Here is an 18677-nt window from a genome sequence, read left to right on the forward strand (position 1 = left end):
CCAAGAAAGGAGAAAAAGGGTTAGATCAAACAAAGTAACGTACGAGCTGAACACTATAAAATGTAGGGATCATCCCAAACACTGCATTTTGTATCGAGAATTTCTTCCTTTGGTTTCCAGACATGGCAACCCACTCCAGTATTCTTGCCTGAGGAACCTCACAGACAGAGAAGCCTGGTGGCTACAGTCCATGGGGTCGCAAAACAGGACACGACTTGGCGACTAAACAACGAAAGGGCCTTAGAGTTAGGGATGCAGTGCTATTTGAAGTCTAAATGTGAGGCTGACCGTTGCATGTTCTTTAGTAGGACTGGACAGTCTTTGTGTCTGCAGACCTGTCTTTTTGATAGGAAATGAGTGACCAAAACCAGTTGCCGTGGCCAGGCACAATAATAATCATTTGCATGAACTACAAGTCTCACTACAGGAGGTCCTGATCAGGAGAGTGATATATTCTGCCAACCTCCCGGAAACCCGCACGCTGGAACCTATCTTGGCTGAGAGATGCCCGTGCCACTAGGAAGAACCCTGAGTCAGACCAAGTATGGGCACAGGCAAGATGACTGGCCAGAGTCAACCCAAAACCTAACCCCATCACCACCAAAACCCGAGACAGTGAGCCAAGTGCAGAGCAGTTCTCCTGGGTTCCCTTACCCTGCTGCTCTCCACCCCCTTGTCTATAGTCTTGTTTTGTCAGTAGCTGTGTCTCCTTGGACAATTCATTTCCAAGGGTTAGACGAAAGCCCACTCTCGGGCCCTGGAAGGGGTCTCCCTCCGGTGGCATGTGCAGACATTGTGCTGAGTTTAAGCAGCCTAACTCCTGGCCTCGAGGGCTGGGAGGCCCCTGCACAGTGAAAGAATCAGACCACGTCCAGGAATCCTTCGGGGAAGCAGACAGCAGGCTCATGGGAGCTAATAGATCACACCTGCCAGGACCCATAGATGGAAGGAAGGGTAGAACCTCCTTGGCCCACTTGAGAGAAGACCCTACTTGCCAAATCCCGCTTTGCCCCCCAGCCTGTGCTGGACTCTGCCTGAAGTGGTGAGAAAAGATAACCTTTAACTTTCTTCTTTTCCAGACCACCCCTGACTCTATGCAGGCTTGGTAATACAGGAGTTAAAAGACTTGAATGCGGGTTTCCCTACTCTTGTGAATATGAATCTCTGTGGAGGGGCACTCCTGGAAAGAGAAAAGAACTGGGCAATGTGAAACTTGTTTCACTAGACTAATAATTAAATGTTTACATTTACTTACCTTCTCGAAAACAAGTTCTGTTCTAATTAGGCAGAGCTTAAGGACCATAGTGTGATGTTTGTTTATAGGACTGAAGAAGGAAGATGGCTGGATGAAGCTCTTCCAGTGGGGGGATGAGAGGAATGGGAAAGCAGACCAGGTACAAGCCAGGTCCGCATCATACCTGTCCTTGCACATCTGAAGACTAAGGTAGGACTACTGCATAAAGTCTCATAACGACTTGCAAAGGGGACAGAAGAGCTGTAAGCATGTTAAGTTGAGGGAGGGCAGGAAAATAAAACTCAGGGAAGAGGCAGGGAAAATGAGTGTTGCCTGCTCCCTGGCTTTCACCTCTGGGAGCACAGCGGTTGGGAGAACACCACTGGTTTTGTATGTGCTGGGGAAGAGGGCACATCAGACTCTGTTGTTTTAGGATTTATTTTTATGCTTGGGTTTTAAGTCCATAAGAACATGGGTTAGACTTTACAGGTATCACCAGGGACTTCCCTGGTGGCTCAGACAGTAAAAAGCATCTGCCTACAACGCGGGAGACCTGGGTTTGATCCCTGGGTTGGGAAGATCCCCTGGAGAAGGAAATGGCAGCCCACTCCAGTATTGTTGCCTGAAATCACTTTTCATTTTACAGGTATCACAAAGGTAAATATTAAATTGCAGCACTGACTCAGACATGGGCAATAAAAATCACACCAGCCTATTTAAATAACTATTGTATTTCATTGATTTTATGATGCACTCAAAATTTTTTTTAATCTCTAGAAATCAGTATGCATCTTACAATCTATGAGATCATAGATTCAATGAAAGTATTTATGGAGCACTTATTATTGAACAAGAAACCACATTAGATAGCTGTAAAATATACGTGGCCTTTGTCCTCAAATATTTTCCAATGAAGTTGCATGACAGAACATAATGAAGTTTTAAAGATGCTAGAGCCATGGTTCCCAAACTGTGTGCCGAGGGACCGTGGGACAAAACAGCGAATGTTTAAGCTTTCAAGTGGACTTTGGTGATAGTCAACCTCTGGTTGCCTCCACAACCACCAGCTTATTGTGGTTCCACCGGTGGTTCAGGGTAGATTGTACTATCTTCCTTTCGGTGATTCCGTATCTTTGCAAAGCTGAGTTACTGGCTGTTGTGATTAAAAGCAAGTGCGGGGTGAAAATGAATGTGAATGAGAACGGGGTGTTCAATCTGATTCCAAGGTGGGAGAAATCATGTAGTGTCCAATAGGTGTACACTCCCTCTTTCTAACTTATCCCTGGTTATCTAAGAATGGGATGCAATTGTTCTCCTAGTTCATGTGTTATTATTTTTTCAAATGGCTACTAAATTTTTAGGACAGAAATACTTATTAAGTTGTTGAGACCGAACCACTTAATAAATGGAATGGAAGGCTTTTCTTCTGGGTTCTGTGAAAAAAAAAATGGCCGAGACCCTAAATTCTCTGTGAGCTTATATAAGCTGAAACATATAATTAGGACTTGCTCAGGGTCTCCCTAAAGCAGGGAAAACAAGAAAGTTACATGAGTTATTTAAAATTTTTGAATTTATCTTTAAATTTAATACTTGCACACAACAGTAAAATAAAGTGAAAAGGTAAAGAAGTTTATCATTTTATTTCCACCACTGATTGCATTGAAAACTTTAAATAATATGTTTCAATCCCCATCACTGACTCCATCAACTTTAGGGCTTCCCTGACAGCTCAGTTGGTAAAGGAACGGCTGCAACGCAGGAGACTCCAGTTCGATTCCTGTGTTGGAAGATCTGCTGGAGAAGGGTTAGGGTACCCACTCCAGTATTGCTGGGCTTCCCTTGTGGCTCAGCTGGTAAAGAATCCGCCTGAAATGTGGGAGACCTGGGTTTGATCCCTGGGTTGAAAGATCCCCTGGGGAAGGGAAAGGCTACCCACTCCAGTATTCTGGCCTGGAGAATTCCATGGACTGTATAGTCCATGGGGTCGCAAAGAGTTGAACACGACTGAGCAACTTTCACACACACAACTTTAGATACTGATTCCTGAGCCTTCGCCATGTAAAATGAGGATGTGCGGGCCCCAATCTTTCCTTGGCCCTCACCTCCTGACTTTACTTCCCTATTTCCACCTCTCTCTTCTGTATTTTCCACTATCCCGAATTACAACATGTGCCTAGGTGAAATTTTAAAAATAAATGCCAATGAATAGCATTTACATGAAGGCTTTGTAAACATCGTTCCCATCAGACCTGAGTGGGATGCTGGCATCACACTTCCTTCTCTGTGGTTCAACGCTAGGACACTCCACACACACACCCAAGTTACTACGGGCATACCTCAGAGATATTGTAGGTGTAGCTCCAGAATAACCCCAGAAAGTGAGCCACACGAATTTTTTGGCTTCCCAGCACATAAAAAAGTTATGTTTTCACGTCACTGTGGTCTATTAAGCATGCAATAGCAGTATGTCTTGGGCTTCCCTGTTGGCTCAGACAGTAAAAAATCATCTGCCTGCAATGTGGGAGACCTGGGTTTGATCCCTGGGTTGGGAAGATCCCCTGGAGGAAGGCATGACAACCCACTCCAGTATTCTTGCCTGGAGAATCCCCATGGACAGAGGAGCCTGGCGGGCTACAGTCCACAGGGTCACAAAGAGTCGGACCCAACAGAGCGACCAAGCACACAGCACCAGCAGTATGTTTAAAAATATGTACATACCTTAATTAAAAAATAATTTACTGCTAAAAAGATGCCAAAAACAGCTACAACAGAAACATCCAAGGTCATTGATCACAAATCACTGTAACAAAAATAATAATCACGAAAACGTTGGAAATACTGTGAGAATTACCACAATGTGACAGAGGCACACTAAGTACGGCTCCGGTAGACTTGTTCAAGGCAGGGTCGCCACAAAATTTCAATTTGTAAAAAACTGCAATATTTGCAAAGCACAATAAAATGAGGTATTTGTGTAATTACAGTTGATCCTTGATATATATATATCCTTGTGCAGTAGTTCTTTTTTTTTAAAAAAAACAAAACTTTATTTTATATTGAGTATAGCCAGTTAACAATGTTGATTATTTCAGGTGGATAGCAAAGGGACTCAGTCATACATACACATGTACCCATCCTCCCCCAAACTCCCCTCCCATCCAGGCTGCCACATAACATTGAGCAGAGTTCCATGTGCTATAATGTGTTCTATAAAGTAGGCAGGACACTGCATTAGTGAGTGGCGAACAACTGTTCTGGGGAAACAGGGTTGGGTTGCTGTGAGCCTCTGATCACAACATTTTCATCAACGGATCAATACACAGCCTTGTCTGATGTATGTTTCTGTTCAAAGACACCTTATGTAATATGAATTGTTGATTCACTAACACTGAACTCACGGCCAGCATCAATAACTCTTGCTTGAACAGAGCTTATCTAACACACATATTTTCTACATAAGGCATATCTCAGCCTCCATGCCCTTAGGAACACTAGACATCACTTGAAGACTACGCTTGGGGGTCATTTTGAACAGTGAGGTTACTAACAGAAAGCACAAAACTGAAAAACATGGCACTAAATAGACCACGATGAAGACTCACGTACAAGGCGGAAGATGAAACAAGAAGGCAGAGTGTGGCCTTCCCCTTCTCAGCTGGGAAGGTGTGCAGTGGATGGGTCAGCTTTTCCTGCTCTGTGCATGTCTTTGAATGACTGCGAAAGTGCCACAAGTATTGATTTTTGGCTTACCAATAAATTTCAGTGAGTGGGCAAGTTAGCATATATGGAATCCATGAACAATGAGGGTTGACTGTACTTATCTTTGCTCTTGTTGACAGAAGAGAAATGTGCCTTGGGAGTTCCCTGGTGGCCTAGTGGTTAGGACTCCGGGCTTTCACTGAGATTGACTAGTGCTCTCATGCTCAGTCGTGTCTGACTCTTTGTGATCCTACGGGCTGTTGCCCACCAAGCTCCTCTGTCCATGGGATTTTCCAGGCAAGAATACTGGAGTGGGTTGCCATTTCCTCCTCCAGGGGATCGTCCTGACCCAGGGATCAAACCTGCGTCCCCTGCATTGCAGATGGATTCTTTACTGCTGAGCCCTTGGGGAAGCCTTCACTGCAGGGGGTTTGGGTTTGATCCCTGGTTGGGGCATCACCCAGCTTCTAGGTCACATGGTTGTTTGCAGGGGGCACTTTTTCCCCAGAGACATTGTTCCTGGAGCCCTCTGCCCTGGGCTCCAGGGTGGAGTGGTCATCCTGGGGCTGTCTTCCCAGCTCATCCTGGATGCCATGACTTCCTCCTTATTGGCGTTCTCCCTTGTTTTCCTTTTACCTGCCTCATGTTGCTCTTCAGGGACAGTGCTGAGAGGTAAACTTTTTCTTACACAAATGAAATTGTCCTTATTGAATGATCTTTGGATTATTATTTGGTGGAGTTTCTAGCATCAAAGTCATTTTGCTTCAATGTTTTGAAGCCATTGAGCCATCATTTTTGGCATTCAGTTTTACAGAGAAGTTTGGTAGACCCCAATCCCCCAAGCTTTTAAATTTTCTCTGCATGTTCTAAAACTTTACAAGGATGTGTCTAGGTGTCAGCACTTGATGATAAGCCTGTTCAATCTTAAAATTTTTCAGAACTCCTGGAATTTTTTCCTGTTATGTATTTGATTATTTCCCCCATCTCTTTTATTTCTCCCACTTCTCCCTTTACCTGTCTCTTAATCAGATGTCTGTAAACCAGGACTTGGATCTCCCAGATTGCTCCCCCAAGTCTCAACCTTTTCCTTCTGATTCTCAGGCTTTTAAATTTCTCTCCTCACTCCTTTTCTTCCCATGCAGGATCTTAGTTCCCTCTAGGGAATCGAACCCATGTCCCCTGCAGGAAGTGTGGAGTCCTAACCACTGGGCTGCTAGTCCCCATCTTTTTAATTTTAGTAATCATATTGCTAATTTCTGAGCATTCTTTTTTGTTCTTTGATTGTTCCTTTTTCATAGCATCTTGTTTTTTTTTATGAATGCACCATGTCTTCCAATCTCCCTGAAACTAGCTGGGGTGTGTTTACATCATCTTCTTTCTCTAAATTATTTAATAATTTAGACTCAGTTCAGTTCAGTCGCTCAGTTCTGTCCGATTCTTTGCAACCCTATAGACTGTGCACGTCAGGCTTTCCTGTACATCACCAACTCCTGGAGTTTACCCAAACTCATGTCCATTGAGTCGGTGATGCCATCCAACCATCTCATCCTCTGTCGTCCCCTTCTCCTGCCTTCAATCTTTCCCAGCATCACGGTCTTTTCAAACGGGTCAGCTCTTCGCATCAGGTGGCCAAAGTATTGAAGCTTCAGCTTCAGCATCAGTCCTTCCAAGAATATTCAGGACTGATCTCCTTTATGATGGACTGGTTGGATCTCCTTGCAGTCCAAGGGACTCTCAAGAGTCTTCTCCAACATCACAGTTCAAAAGCATCAATTCTTCGGCGCTCAGCCTTCTTCACAGTCCAACTCTCACATCCATACATGACCACTGGAAAAACCATCGCCTTGACTAGATGGACTTTGTTGGCAAAGTAATGTCTCTACTTTTTAATACGCTGTCTAGGTTGGTCATAACTTTCCTTCCAAGGAGTAAGCGTCTTTTAATTTCATGGCTGCAATCACCATCTGCAGTGATTTTGGAGCCCCCGAAATAAAGTCTGACACTGTTTCCATGTTTCCCCATCTATTTGCTATGAAGTGATGGGGCTGGATGCCATGATCTTCGTTTTCTGAATGTTGAGCTTTAAGCCAACTTTTTCACTCTCCTCTTTCACTTTCATCAAGAGACTCTTTAGTTCTTCTTCACTTTCTACCATAAGGGTGGTGTCATCTGAGGTTTTCGACTCAGTCGTCCCATTTATTTCATCTTTCTTTTTCATGTTGGCTTTCCTATCATGTCTGGTGATCTTTGGGCATGCATTCATATTTAAGAACGAAAGACATGGTTGCTTACTACAGGCAGACAGAAAAGCTTTCCACAGCTATTGTTTGGCAGGCACTGTTCCTGTTTGGGACCTCAGGGTACATGCATGGGGCATGCCAACTAGCAGGCATCATCTTAGGATGCCTGGTTAGGAACTGAGAGCCCTCAAATGCCAGAATGAGAGTTTTACTTGGTGGAGCCATACCCATCCTCCAGATTCTAGATCTGCTCTGCAGTTGTTCAGTTTCTTTAGAGAAGAAACCTCAGATCGTCAGTTTGGAGGATAAATGCCAGGTTGACAGAAGCCCTACTCGGAGTAGGGGAGGGAGAGAGACACATTCACCTAGCTGTTCTGGAGACAGACCTTCAATGACTTTCCATTTTCCATCCTGCCCAACTTCAAGGCAGCTCCCTCCTCTTTTTATTCTTAGCTGTGGCTCTTTCTGTGATGCCATCTACATTTCTATGTGCTTTCAGTCACAGAAAAAAATTTGCTGAAATCTCCCTCCCATTTGCGGATTACCATCACCAGCCCCCACTGCTTGGTTGCGAAGGGCTTATTTTCTTTGTACATCTTTTACCATTATTTTTGTGGGCTCCAGAGTAAAAGCTCATGTGCTCTAGGAAAGCTCAGGTGCTCAGAGTCCATCACTTAGGACTGGAAATCAAAAGTGTCATTTTAATTTAACATCTTAACAAACATCACTTGGGAATTAGCCTAGATATGAGTATACCAGTAAAGAGAAAAAGCTCAAGAGTTTTGTGATTAAGAATGGCATATTGAAAAATTCAGATTTACTTTCATCACCAGGTGAGTCAGTGGAAACTAACTGGTCCTGAGACAACTGAGGAATATAAAATTTCTTATCAAGACATTGTAGGAGACTCAGACTTCCCTAGCAGTCCAGTGGTTAAGACTTTATTTTCTGTCGCAAGGAGCTTGGGTTTGATCCCTGGTCAGGGAGCTCAGATCCCACATGCCTCTCGGCCAAAACCTCAAAACATAAAACAGAAGCAATACTGTAATAACTTCAGCGTGCTAAGTCACTTCAGTCACATTCGACTGTTTTGACCCCATGGATTGTAGTCCACCAGGCTCCTCTGTCCATGGGATGCTCCAGGCAAAAATACTGGAGTGGGTTGCCATGCCCTCCTCCAGGGGATCTTCCCAACCCAGGGATTGAATCCGTGTCTCTTATGTCTCCCACACAGGAAGGCAGGTTCTTTATCAGTAGGGCCACCTGGGAAGGCCAGTAAATTCAGTAAAGATTTTAAAAACTGTCCACATCAAAAAGAAAGATTGTATAAGACTCACTAGTAGAATTAGATTCAGTGTGTCTGTATTTGCATAATTGTAGCATATGGAATTCCTATAAACAATATTTAAAACTATACTGTAATCCCAGATGGGAGGAGTGGAAGGAAAGAAAACATCCTAAGCAAGCATTTGCCCTTATTGAATGAATTGCTCTTGGTGAGAAACAGCAAACTTTACTTAATACACTGACTACCTTCATGAAAAGATAAAATAATCTGGTTTCTTTAGAACAATGTGTGTGCTGTGTGCTTATTCACTCAGTTGTGTCCGACTCTTTGCAACCCTCTGTCCATGAGGATTCTCCAGGCAAGAATACTGGAGTGGGTTGCCATGCCCTCCTTCAGGGGATCTTCCCAACCCAGGGATCGAATTCAGGTCTCCCGCACTGCAGGGGGATTCTTTACCAGTTGAGCTCCCAGGGAAGCTCTTTTTAGACCAGTATCTTTCTTTAATTTAAATAAGTTCTTTCTCAAGCATAAATAGCTGATCGAGAGTAAACTAAGTTTCATGCCCCAACTTCTTGAAGTTTTTATTATATACAAGCTGATGAGGAACAAGACAAAGTATCCAACTGGCAAGATGGCCTGTTAGCAGCCGCCAGCAATTCTGATTTAAATGACCACTTTTTCTGCCTCTGAGCTTCAGCAAACCGTCTTTTAAAAAAAGACAGCACTCTGCATTTGAGATTGGCAGCAATGATTACAGGCCAGTGTGTCACAGGTGTAGTTTGATTGGGCTGATGAGCCACCTTGACGAAGGATCTAGACTATCAAGATAGTTTATTTTAAATACTCTTTTGAGGTCATTCCCTTCAGAAGTATATAAATCAAAATGCTTTTATACATACATTATTTTAAATCTAGAACTAAGAGGTCTTCTCTCTTTTGAATGATAGAAATAAATTTAAAAACAAACTTCTGTAACATTTATAATCATGAAATTCATAGTGTCATCCCCTAATGGATTCGTTTTAAAATTGCTGAAATTTATTCAATTTATTCATCTTCAGTTCCCATGATATTTCCCTAATCTGTCGTACTGTGCTTCAGAATATTTTCTATTGTAAATATTTATGAAAAAACAAAGCAGATCCTGCAATAAGCATCTTTACTTTGTCATTTCAAAACTATCCTTTGGGAGAATAAAATGTGATGAAATAAAATTAGGTAGGACATAAGGGAATTCAATGTAAATACATTAACTGTATGTAGAAATATGTTTTTAAAGGGTAGGAAAAAAAAATTCCAGTCTCATACCTGATAAAATTCTAACATATTTCAGTGTGTTACCATAAGTACTGTATTAAAATAATAGTAGTTTATTAGTATTATTTTGTAGCTGTAAAAACCATTTTCAGTAGAGCTAGCTAAATCACTTGCTCTATTACACTTCCATTTATGAACTCCAAGGGCAAATCATTATTGCACAAGTAATACTTTCCAAACCATTTTCTTCCAAGGCCACCTCTAAGTGAATGAGAAGAGTCAATAATTTTATCGTCATATATGTTAAAGCGCATTAACAATTTATAATGTAAAGAGCTATATCAAATGCAATTTCATCAGGATGACACGGATCAAATTAACTAAATTAACCAACCACGAACGTTAGAACCAAGCATTAACCCAATTTATTTAAATTATACTATCGGATTACAAATCAGTCCTGTTTCAAAAAGCATTTCAAGTCATGTCCTGGAATAATCTGGCGGGAAAATCAACTGCCAGCACATTCTTTCTAATTCAGAGGCAGAAGATATGCGGCTGTCTGAGACATTTTAGAAGGGATGGAGAGCAGAGCGTGGGATGGAGCCGATGTGGAGTGGACTTAGGTTATCTGCTGCTACTGTAGTACATGGTGACTTTTTTTTTTAAGATTTTTTTTCTGATGTGGACCATTTTTAAAGTAAAAATCTGTTACAACATTGTTTCTGGTTTTTTGGTCATGAGGCATGTGGGATCCTAGCTCCTTAACCAGGGATGGAACCTGCACCCCCTGCATTGGAAGGCAAAGTTTTAACCACTGGACCACCAGGAAGCCCCGAGTCTTATACAATCTCTGGATAAGAAATTTTATATTCCTCAATTATCTCTGGTGACTCTTAAAACATTTTGTCTTCATTGAACCAGGGTTAAGGATTTTTTTTTTCCTTTCTTCTTTGTTATTAGCCTTCTGTTTCTTTCTAACATAAATACATTTGGCCACCTATGGTATTAATTAGATGAGAAATGAGTATACATGAATGAATAAAAATACTTTGAATTCTCTTTGATTCTGAGTTAGTAACACATCCCAGAAGAAAATGAACCAGTTTGCCTTCCTGAATCTATTTATTCACAGAAAACATAATAAAAGAAAGCCCTTCACTGGGTCCAGCCTGGTTTTGTCTTTTTGCTCTTTTGAGAATTAACAAATCAGAACAGTGGGCATGCTACTCTGTTTCCTTAAAATCGAGTAGTTTCAGATTAACAGAGAGGTGTTTTGTTATTACAGTGACCTGTCCTTGCAGGGGACTAGCTTTGAACCCAGATGAGCTGCTCAGTGGGAGGGAAGGGGATGTAGCCTCCTTTGGTGGTGGGTAAGTGGACCAGTCCGTCAGTGAGTGGGCTGCAGCCCCTTGTGCTGCCTGACCCACCAGGGGCTTCCAGAGACATCCAATACTGCTGGGCCACTGAGGATACAGGTGGCGCCACTTGCGGGCTCTCACAGCTACAACAGACTGCATGCTGAGCAGAGGCAGCTGTCCTGGAGCCCCTCCTCCTCCACCCCTCCCCCTGCCTGCCTCTCCCCACCTTGTGTTCCTTATGGTCAGTCCTCAGGCAGTGGTTACCTTGTGGGCAACAGTGGCTGGGGGACTGTTGCTTCGGTTCTATGTTGGTGACAGGCAGTGTTGCTCCCTGGTCAAAGTGGTGAGTGTCCCCCATAGTCTGGGGCCCTGGCAGGTTGTATCATCTGCAACAGTAAGGAGATTGCCAGCCATACGGTGCCATTCCATCTGCGGGCGGAACAAGCTAGACCTCAGTGTGTGTTGTGGCGGGGCTATGGAAGGATTCCAGGTCTGCATCAACCAGCTGTGGCCCTCAGGCAAATCAGTTGATTTTTCAGAACCTCTCTTTCACTCAAACGAAAAACCTTTCAGAATATATATAACACACAGAAAGAGGGGGAGTTATGCAGATTGAAATGGGGAAGGCCTGGGAAGCTTGGCGGCTTGGTCCCCACTCTTTATTGTCTTGGGCCTCCAAGGAACTCTGGGCCTGTGGTACTCCACTGGAGAACCATGGTGCTAGCGGACCTCTGAGGTCCTTTCTGACCTAAAAGTTGCTGCTACTCTAGGAAGATGCTTAAAATGTCACTTCTTCTGACCCCCCACCCCCATCTGTTACTTTATTCCTAGAAATGGAATAATCAGGTAGAATTAAATCATATGCTAGTGATCTTTCCTTTGAAGTCACTATTCCATCACCCATGATAGCCACAGAAAAGAAAACGCAGGCCTGAAAAACTTTACTGAGTTTTACGGCTCGTTTCTTTTCCACCCCAAGACAATGATCTATACTGTTTATTAAAGAATAGCCAGGGCTGAAAATCCAGTTTAGAAGCAGGGGCAGTGCTTGAGTGAATGACCACCTTACTGAAATTCTGGAAGACGGTTGATTTGGAAGTTTAGCGCTCTGGTGGGGAACCCAGTGAATTATCGTCTGATCTAAAAGTTTATGTGGTACGAGCTACTGGAACTTACCTCTAGTCTACCACCACTATTTACTGTTATGCTTTTGTTGAACAGTGAAGACAGCAAAAATACAAGTTAACACAGTTCTGTGTATGAACCATTACTGAGGCCAGACCAGTGAACACAGGGCCTGGGTTTTCCCAGAAAGTTTTATTTCATTCTATTAGATTTTTATCCTGTTGTCATGGAAATAACCACATTTAGGCATCGAAACTGTATCATCAGGACTACTTCTCATACCCAGAAATGACCTTCAAATCTTTGGTCAGACCACGTGTTGCAATTTTGACCTAAACTATACTATTGCTGTACTTAATTCTTGTGGCATCACAGAATCAGCTGAAATAAACATCCCTGTACGAGGCTGGTGGTCCTATGCCTGTTTCCATACACGTTCTGTCAAAGCATGGGAATTTTGACTTGAAATACTTACTCCATTCCAAGTCGAAATTGGCAATGCCAGTCAAATAAATCGGGCAAAGTATGATGGATGGTGAGATGGATAAATGAACAGTAAGGGCTTCAGAGAAACCACCAAATTTATCTTATTTAATACTTCATGACAAAGACAGTTTAAAGTACAGTGTGATGTGGTTCAATCTGATGCTCTTTATCTTTTATTGACACAGTCAGGTAAAATAGTGACATAAAGAAGAGTTTTAACAGAAAATTTGCATAGAATAACGTTAAAAAACTTTACAAAGAACATAATCTGAGAATCAGTGGAGTGCTGGTACCTCCCGTTCTCTCCGGGCACACAGGAGGATGTGGTTGGTGGAGTGAGACTGCCTGCGTGGGAGTCCTAAGTCCACCACCCACCAGTTGCGCCGTGACCTTGGGCACATTTTAGCCTCTCTTTTCTGCAAGATGGGTATAACAACAGTACCTGTCTTTAGGGCTGTTGTAAGAATGAAACTCACCGATTCATATAAAATGCTTGGAACAGTTACCTGGCAGGCAGGAAGGCATTTAATAAACATGAGCTATTATGACTTATTTCCACAAAAGAAAGTTTTAGAGACTATTTTTATAGAATGCAGGCTAACATTTTAATTCAAAAGTGACTATTATAATAGTACAGTGCTGGATGCGTGTATAACATGAGGCTTAAAACTCAGCGATGTCTTTCTGCTTCTCTCATTGCTCTTAGGAGGCAATGTGAAGGGGCGGAAAGGAAACAGTCCTGGGAGAACACCAAGAGCCACATGCTCTGTGGGAATGCTCTTGTTTCCCTCAAGACCTGGCACCTTGGGCCCGTCTCGTTCTAATCTCATATTCCCATCTTCCATCTTCCTGGGAATTCACAAGCATCACAATGTTAGACCCATAAGATCTCACAACATCATAACCTAAGGCTGAAAAGGACCTGAGTGATTAGTCATTTAGACCCCCTCCCCAATTTTTGCCACAATAAAACAAGGGGTGGTGGTCACTGAACAACTTGTCCATGGCTACAGTCTGTGTGAGACCAGACCAAGTCCCCTCACCCCCACTTCTGGAACCCTGGTCTGGGGCTGTTTCTCATACCCTTTGTTGTATGTTTCATCCCCATTGGCACCTTGCATAGTATTTTGGGGTTCTTTTTGTAATATTTGGGGAGAGGGAATGGATCACCTTCTCAAACACTTTTCCCTCCAACCTACTTCCCAGTTCATATCTCATTGAGTATCCAGAGGAAAATCAATCCCCATCCTTGTTTCCACCACACTCCTTTCCATTTTTATCTATTTTTAAGTTGGTTTTTTTTTTTTTTGACATGGGCCATTTTTAAAAAGTCTTTATTGAATTTGTTACAATTTTGCTTCTGTTTTATTTTGTTTTTGTTTTTTTTGCCCTGAGGCATGTGGGATGTTAGCTCCCAGACCAGGGATCGAACCCACACCCCCTGCATTGGAAGGCGAAGTCTTAACCACTGGACCACCAGGGAAGTGCCCCCTACATTCCTTTTCAAAATGCCATTTTCCAATACCACTGTTAGGACTCATGTCCTCATTTTTTCCTTCTACATCTAACTTAAGGTATGCCTAGAATCATAGTCTGTGGGGTCGCACAGAGTCGGACACGACTGAAGTGACTTTGCAGCAGCAGAATCATAGCGATGAAATCAACTGTGACCTGTTCATTTAGTTCACTCCCCAGCCTGCACCTGGGCAGGCAGGACAGGCCAGGATTCAGCCTGTGAGGGAATGTACATCATCACGCAGAAGAAAGAGGAGGTGCCAGCTAGAGCCTGGCATCTACATTAGGCTTCCTTCTCCTGCCTGTTTCTTTTCCCTCTTTCTCTCCAATCCTGGTACATTCTCTGTGAAGCCTTGCCCAAGCCCTCCCTTCCAGCTTAGAATTCTTTTCTCCCTTTAAAAATTGTTGTAGCATTTTAATTATGGCTTTTATTACATATTATCAATCACTTTGAAATTAATTGTGTTTAGCTATCCAAGCAACATACAGATTAATCCAAGTTGTAAAATTTCAAATATTATAACAATGGTTACGGACAGGTATGATTAATATGACTAAACTCCTCCACAATCCCTTTAATTCTTGTCTCTCTTAGTGGGTGTCTTATTCTACACCTTTCCTATCCATTTATGTATGCATTTTTACTTATACAAATTCATGGTTTTATTTTGTTTTCATCAAAGTGGTACCATTCAATATATATTGTTTTGCAATTTGCTTTTTTCATTAATAATAAGTCTCAATGACCTTTCTGTCTCAGTATATATAGGTATACTTCATTCTTTTTAACCATTTCCTAATTTCCAAGAAGATGTACAGAGTTTATTCAGCCATTCTCTACTGATGGCCATTAGGTTTCTTCAATTTCAAAATTACCAAAACTCTGCCATGGAAGGGAATAACATAATATGTGTACACGCCTGCCTGCTTCTCTACGATATATACTGAGAAATGGAATTGCTGGGTCATAGAATGTGCACATTATTAATTTTAACGCTGCCAAACTACCCTCCAAATAGGCTATATCAATTTACACACCTGTCAGCAGTATATAAAAGTACCCATTTTCCATTAGTTTGCCAATCTTAATCTCCTTTCCCCTTCTTTTACCTTCATATATATTTTATTTCCTAGGTTTGGGTGTGTAAGCGCTCTGAAAGCAGGGTCTAGGATCTCCTCATATTTGGAATCCTTCCCCCATCCAGTGGGGTTTAATAACCGGTACTTCACAAATGCTTGTTGAATGCTCTCTAACCATGTTTTCCGTTCACCTCTGGTTAATACACACTTCTCAAGAGCATTTACCAAGATAGCATCTAACTTTGAGAATGAAAAAAATTCTAAGAAAGTTGGTGGTTTTTTTTTTTTTTTTTTTTGCACATACCTCCTCCTTGAACAAGTTACAGATATCTTTCATTTAAAGTTGTCTAAGACAGGATTCTCTCCCGCCTTGCTGGCAGGAAGCAGTGAAAACAGACCTGGTTATCTCAGACAATAGCTAGCAGGGTGTCCCACCCGCTGGGAAACAGGAGACCAAAGGCGCCTCAAAACCCCCGGGAACTAGACAAGACGGAATGGTGAGGGAGCAGGGTCACAGTCTTTGGAACATTCTGGATCCAAGAAGGTAAATTCTTTTACAAGGTTTTGAAATAGAGGAAACCATTAATAATGTCCAAAGTATGGCAGTAAATGGATCTGGGTGAGGAGGAACTGTGACAGGGTAGGAAAAACCAGAGTGAGAACTGGGCTTATTTTTAAAGGAAATGTGGATACAGGAAATAAGGGTTTTAAAGGTGTGAATTACGTGATTCAAGAGAAACTTCCCTCCAAGCAGTGCCTATATTTATTTATATGATAATCTTGAGCTAAAGCAATTCTAAAAACCGACTAGTGAAGTTCAAAATCTTGGTGTTCTGAACATTAATTTGAAAATAAGAAGAATTTTACAAGGGGTAAGAGATAGCTTTCAGCTAAATGTGAACTCATTGAGAATTACATGTAACTTGGTTTGCGTTTCACAAAGGAACTGCTCCTAAATAAGAAACAACATACAGGAAGACACATGTTCGCTCTTAATAGTGTTTCTTTTTCTCTCACCTAATGAACCGTTTCAATAGCAACTGCGCAGCCCAGCGAGGGTACAATTGCATTTCGACACAAAAACAAATGAAAAAAATGAGGAAGTCGTTTGCTGTGCTGGACGGATTGGGGAATGGGCCCCTGAGGTCTCAGGGGGCTTAGACCTAGGCCAGGTTTTGAATTCCCCTGGGCTGGAGAAAGGCTAGAAAGGCTAATACTTTAGTTCATTAGCGCTGTTGGAAAACCCAAACTGCCTTTAGCCTACCATCAGGGCTTCGGGGCTGTGGTTGCCGATGCACCCCCTTAAAATACACAGGGACCCGCGCTGTGGTTTCTCAGCCTATCCTCGTCTCTTTCATCCCCTTGCCCACCCTGGGGCCATTGCCAATAAACCCAGCAGTGACCAGGATTAATTCAAGTCCGCGGCGGCCGATTTCAGGCCAGGAATAATCAGGGTCTGGAAACGACTGGAACAGGAGGCGCGTTTGGGCCTTTAGAGGCTCAGTGCCCTGGCCGTGGTTGTGTGGAACAAAGAGGGCAGGAGCGGAGGGCGCCCCCAGGAGGAAAGGTGGGGAAGGACACCCGCGGGCGGAATTCTGGAGGCGGGCGAGGCTGGAACTGGGGTGCTCCTGGAGAGCGGGCTGGGCGCCCGGGGAGGCAGGGCTGGTCCCCGCCCCGCGCGCGATTCGCTCCGCATCTGGCGCCCGGCGCAGCCCTTTCCTGAGTCGTAGACACTTTACTTTTATTCCTTTTCACCCTAATTATTATTATTATTTTCCCGCGCAAAGCGGGAACCTGGGACTGCCCAAGCGAGCGGCAGAGGGGCCGCCATTTCCCGGGGAAAGCGCAGCGCGCGCGTCGGCACCGGGCGCCCCGGAAAGGAAACCGGAGGGGAGTGCCCGGCCCCGAACCCTCCTCCGCACCGGCCCGGGGCTCGCAGCCGCCCGCGGCGCCCCGCTCACCGCGCGGCAGCCCCAGACCCTAGCCCCCGGGGCCCGCGTCCCCGGCCTGACCTTCTCTGGCGCGGCCCGCCCCCGGACCCCGGTCTCTTCCCTCCACCCGGCGCCTCCGCGCCCCTTCCATTGTCAGCCCGGAGCACCCGGCGCCCGACCTGGGCACCCTCGAGGCCCCCAGAGCGGCCTTGCCCGGGCTCTCTCGGCCCCTGCGCAGACCACCGCCCCCGGACTAGCCCTCCTCTGCAGCCGGGCGCCTCCCTTCTCCCCCTCTGCGCCCCCAACTCCGCATCCCCAGGAGCCCTCCGCTCCTTCGAGTCCAGCGTCGCCCGGGGCCGGCGGCTGGACCCCGCATCCCTTCTCCTCCCTCCCTCGTTGCCCAAGATGCCCCCGGTTCCTCGCCGGCCCCAGGAATTTTACCGCTTCTTTAGCAATCCCCCCCCCCCTTTATTTCCCGAGAAGGCAAGTTGGGCAGCTTGATTTATTAATTTTTCTTTTTCTTTTTTTTTTTGCGGGAAGGATCGGCTCTCCGGGGAGCGCCCGCAGGGGCTGGGCAGCGGGGAGGGGCAGGGGGTTTCTCCGGCCCCTGCACTGCCCCCGCGGCGCGTTTTGTTTCCAGACCCCGAAGCCCCCTGAACAATAATGCCACCGCCATGGCGGGCTCACCTGGTGCTGCGCCGCCTGCTCCGGGCGCCCGGTGCCCTCCGCGCGCCGCTTCCCGGGCGCAGGTTCGGCCGGCGCGGCGCCGGTGCCGGGCAGGACTCTTTGCCTTTCTTTGGGTTCTATCTGTGCGTGTCAATGGCGGCAAGCGGCAGTTCTCCGGGCCGCGGATAGTAGCGGGGGGAGGAGGAGGAGGGAGAAGGGATTGCTCCTTCTCCACATAACCACCTCTAGGAGGAGTCGCTCAGCCTCATCCCCCGCCAGCCCAGGCTCCGCGACGGGTCCGGGGCTTTCGGTGGGGCTTGATGAGCTATTGTCCTTCAGGAACATTAATGATGAAACCGCGCGGCCTCCGCTTAGCTGGCGGATCCGCTGGATGCGCTGAAGGCTACTTGCTAAGATGAGGCTTCCCCCAGAGCTGGTGATTGAGGCGCTATGGTCTCGATCCAGAGTCTCCTGTTAGCGGGATCCACCTTTGGTGGAAGAAGGTGGCGTGGGCGTTCATCTGGTAGTCCTGGGGAAAGCCTTAGAAGGTGAAAGGGAAAAATGCCATTTTCCAATGTCTCGTGTCCTTAAAGAATAATAAAGAATAATAAATACATTAACGATTGTGTCCACCACTGGGACGATAGCGTTGGGTGGCCACAGCCACGAGAACTAAGACTTTATATCCATGTCTGCCTTTTAGCTTTTTATAAATTAAGATAGAATCCAGTGTTGCATATTCTTTGGAGTAGCAGATGTATGTTTTCATGGGTAAGACTGTGTGCATGGACATAA

General features: G+C 44.7%; 1 protein-coding gene across 1 annotated transcript in view; it reads right to left on the reverse strand.

The window, feature by feature from the left end:
* The window catches only part of MACROH2A2 (macroH2A.2 histone), a 52823-nt gene extending 34652 nt beyond the window's left edge, over positions 1-18171 (reverse strand). The window contains exon 1 of the mRNA XM_070364630.1: positions 17904-18171. The gene's annotated coding sequence lies outside the window, so the exon portion shown is untranslated. The remainder of the gene's footprint in view (positions 1-17903) is intronic.
* Positions 18172-18677: the final 506 nt, after the last annotated feature.

Source organism: Bos mutus, chromosome 28, assembly GCF_027580195.1.
Source record: "Bos mutus isolate GX-2022 chromosome 28, NWIPB_WYAK_1.1, whole genome shotgun sequence".
In the NCBI taxonomy this organism is placed as follows: Eukaryota; Metazoa; Chordata; class Mammalia; order Artiodactyla; family Bovidae; genus Bos; species Bos mutus.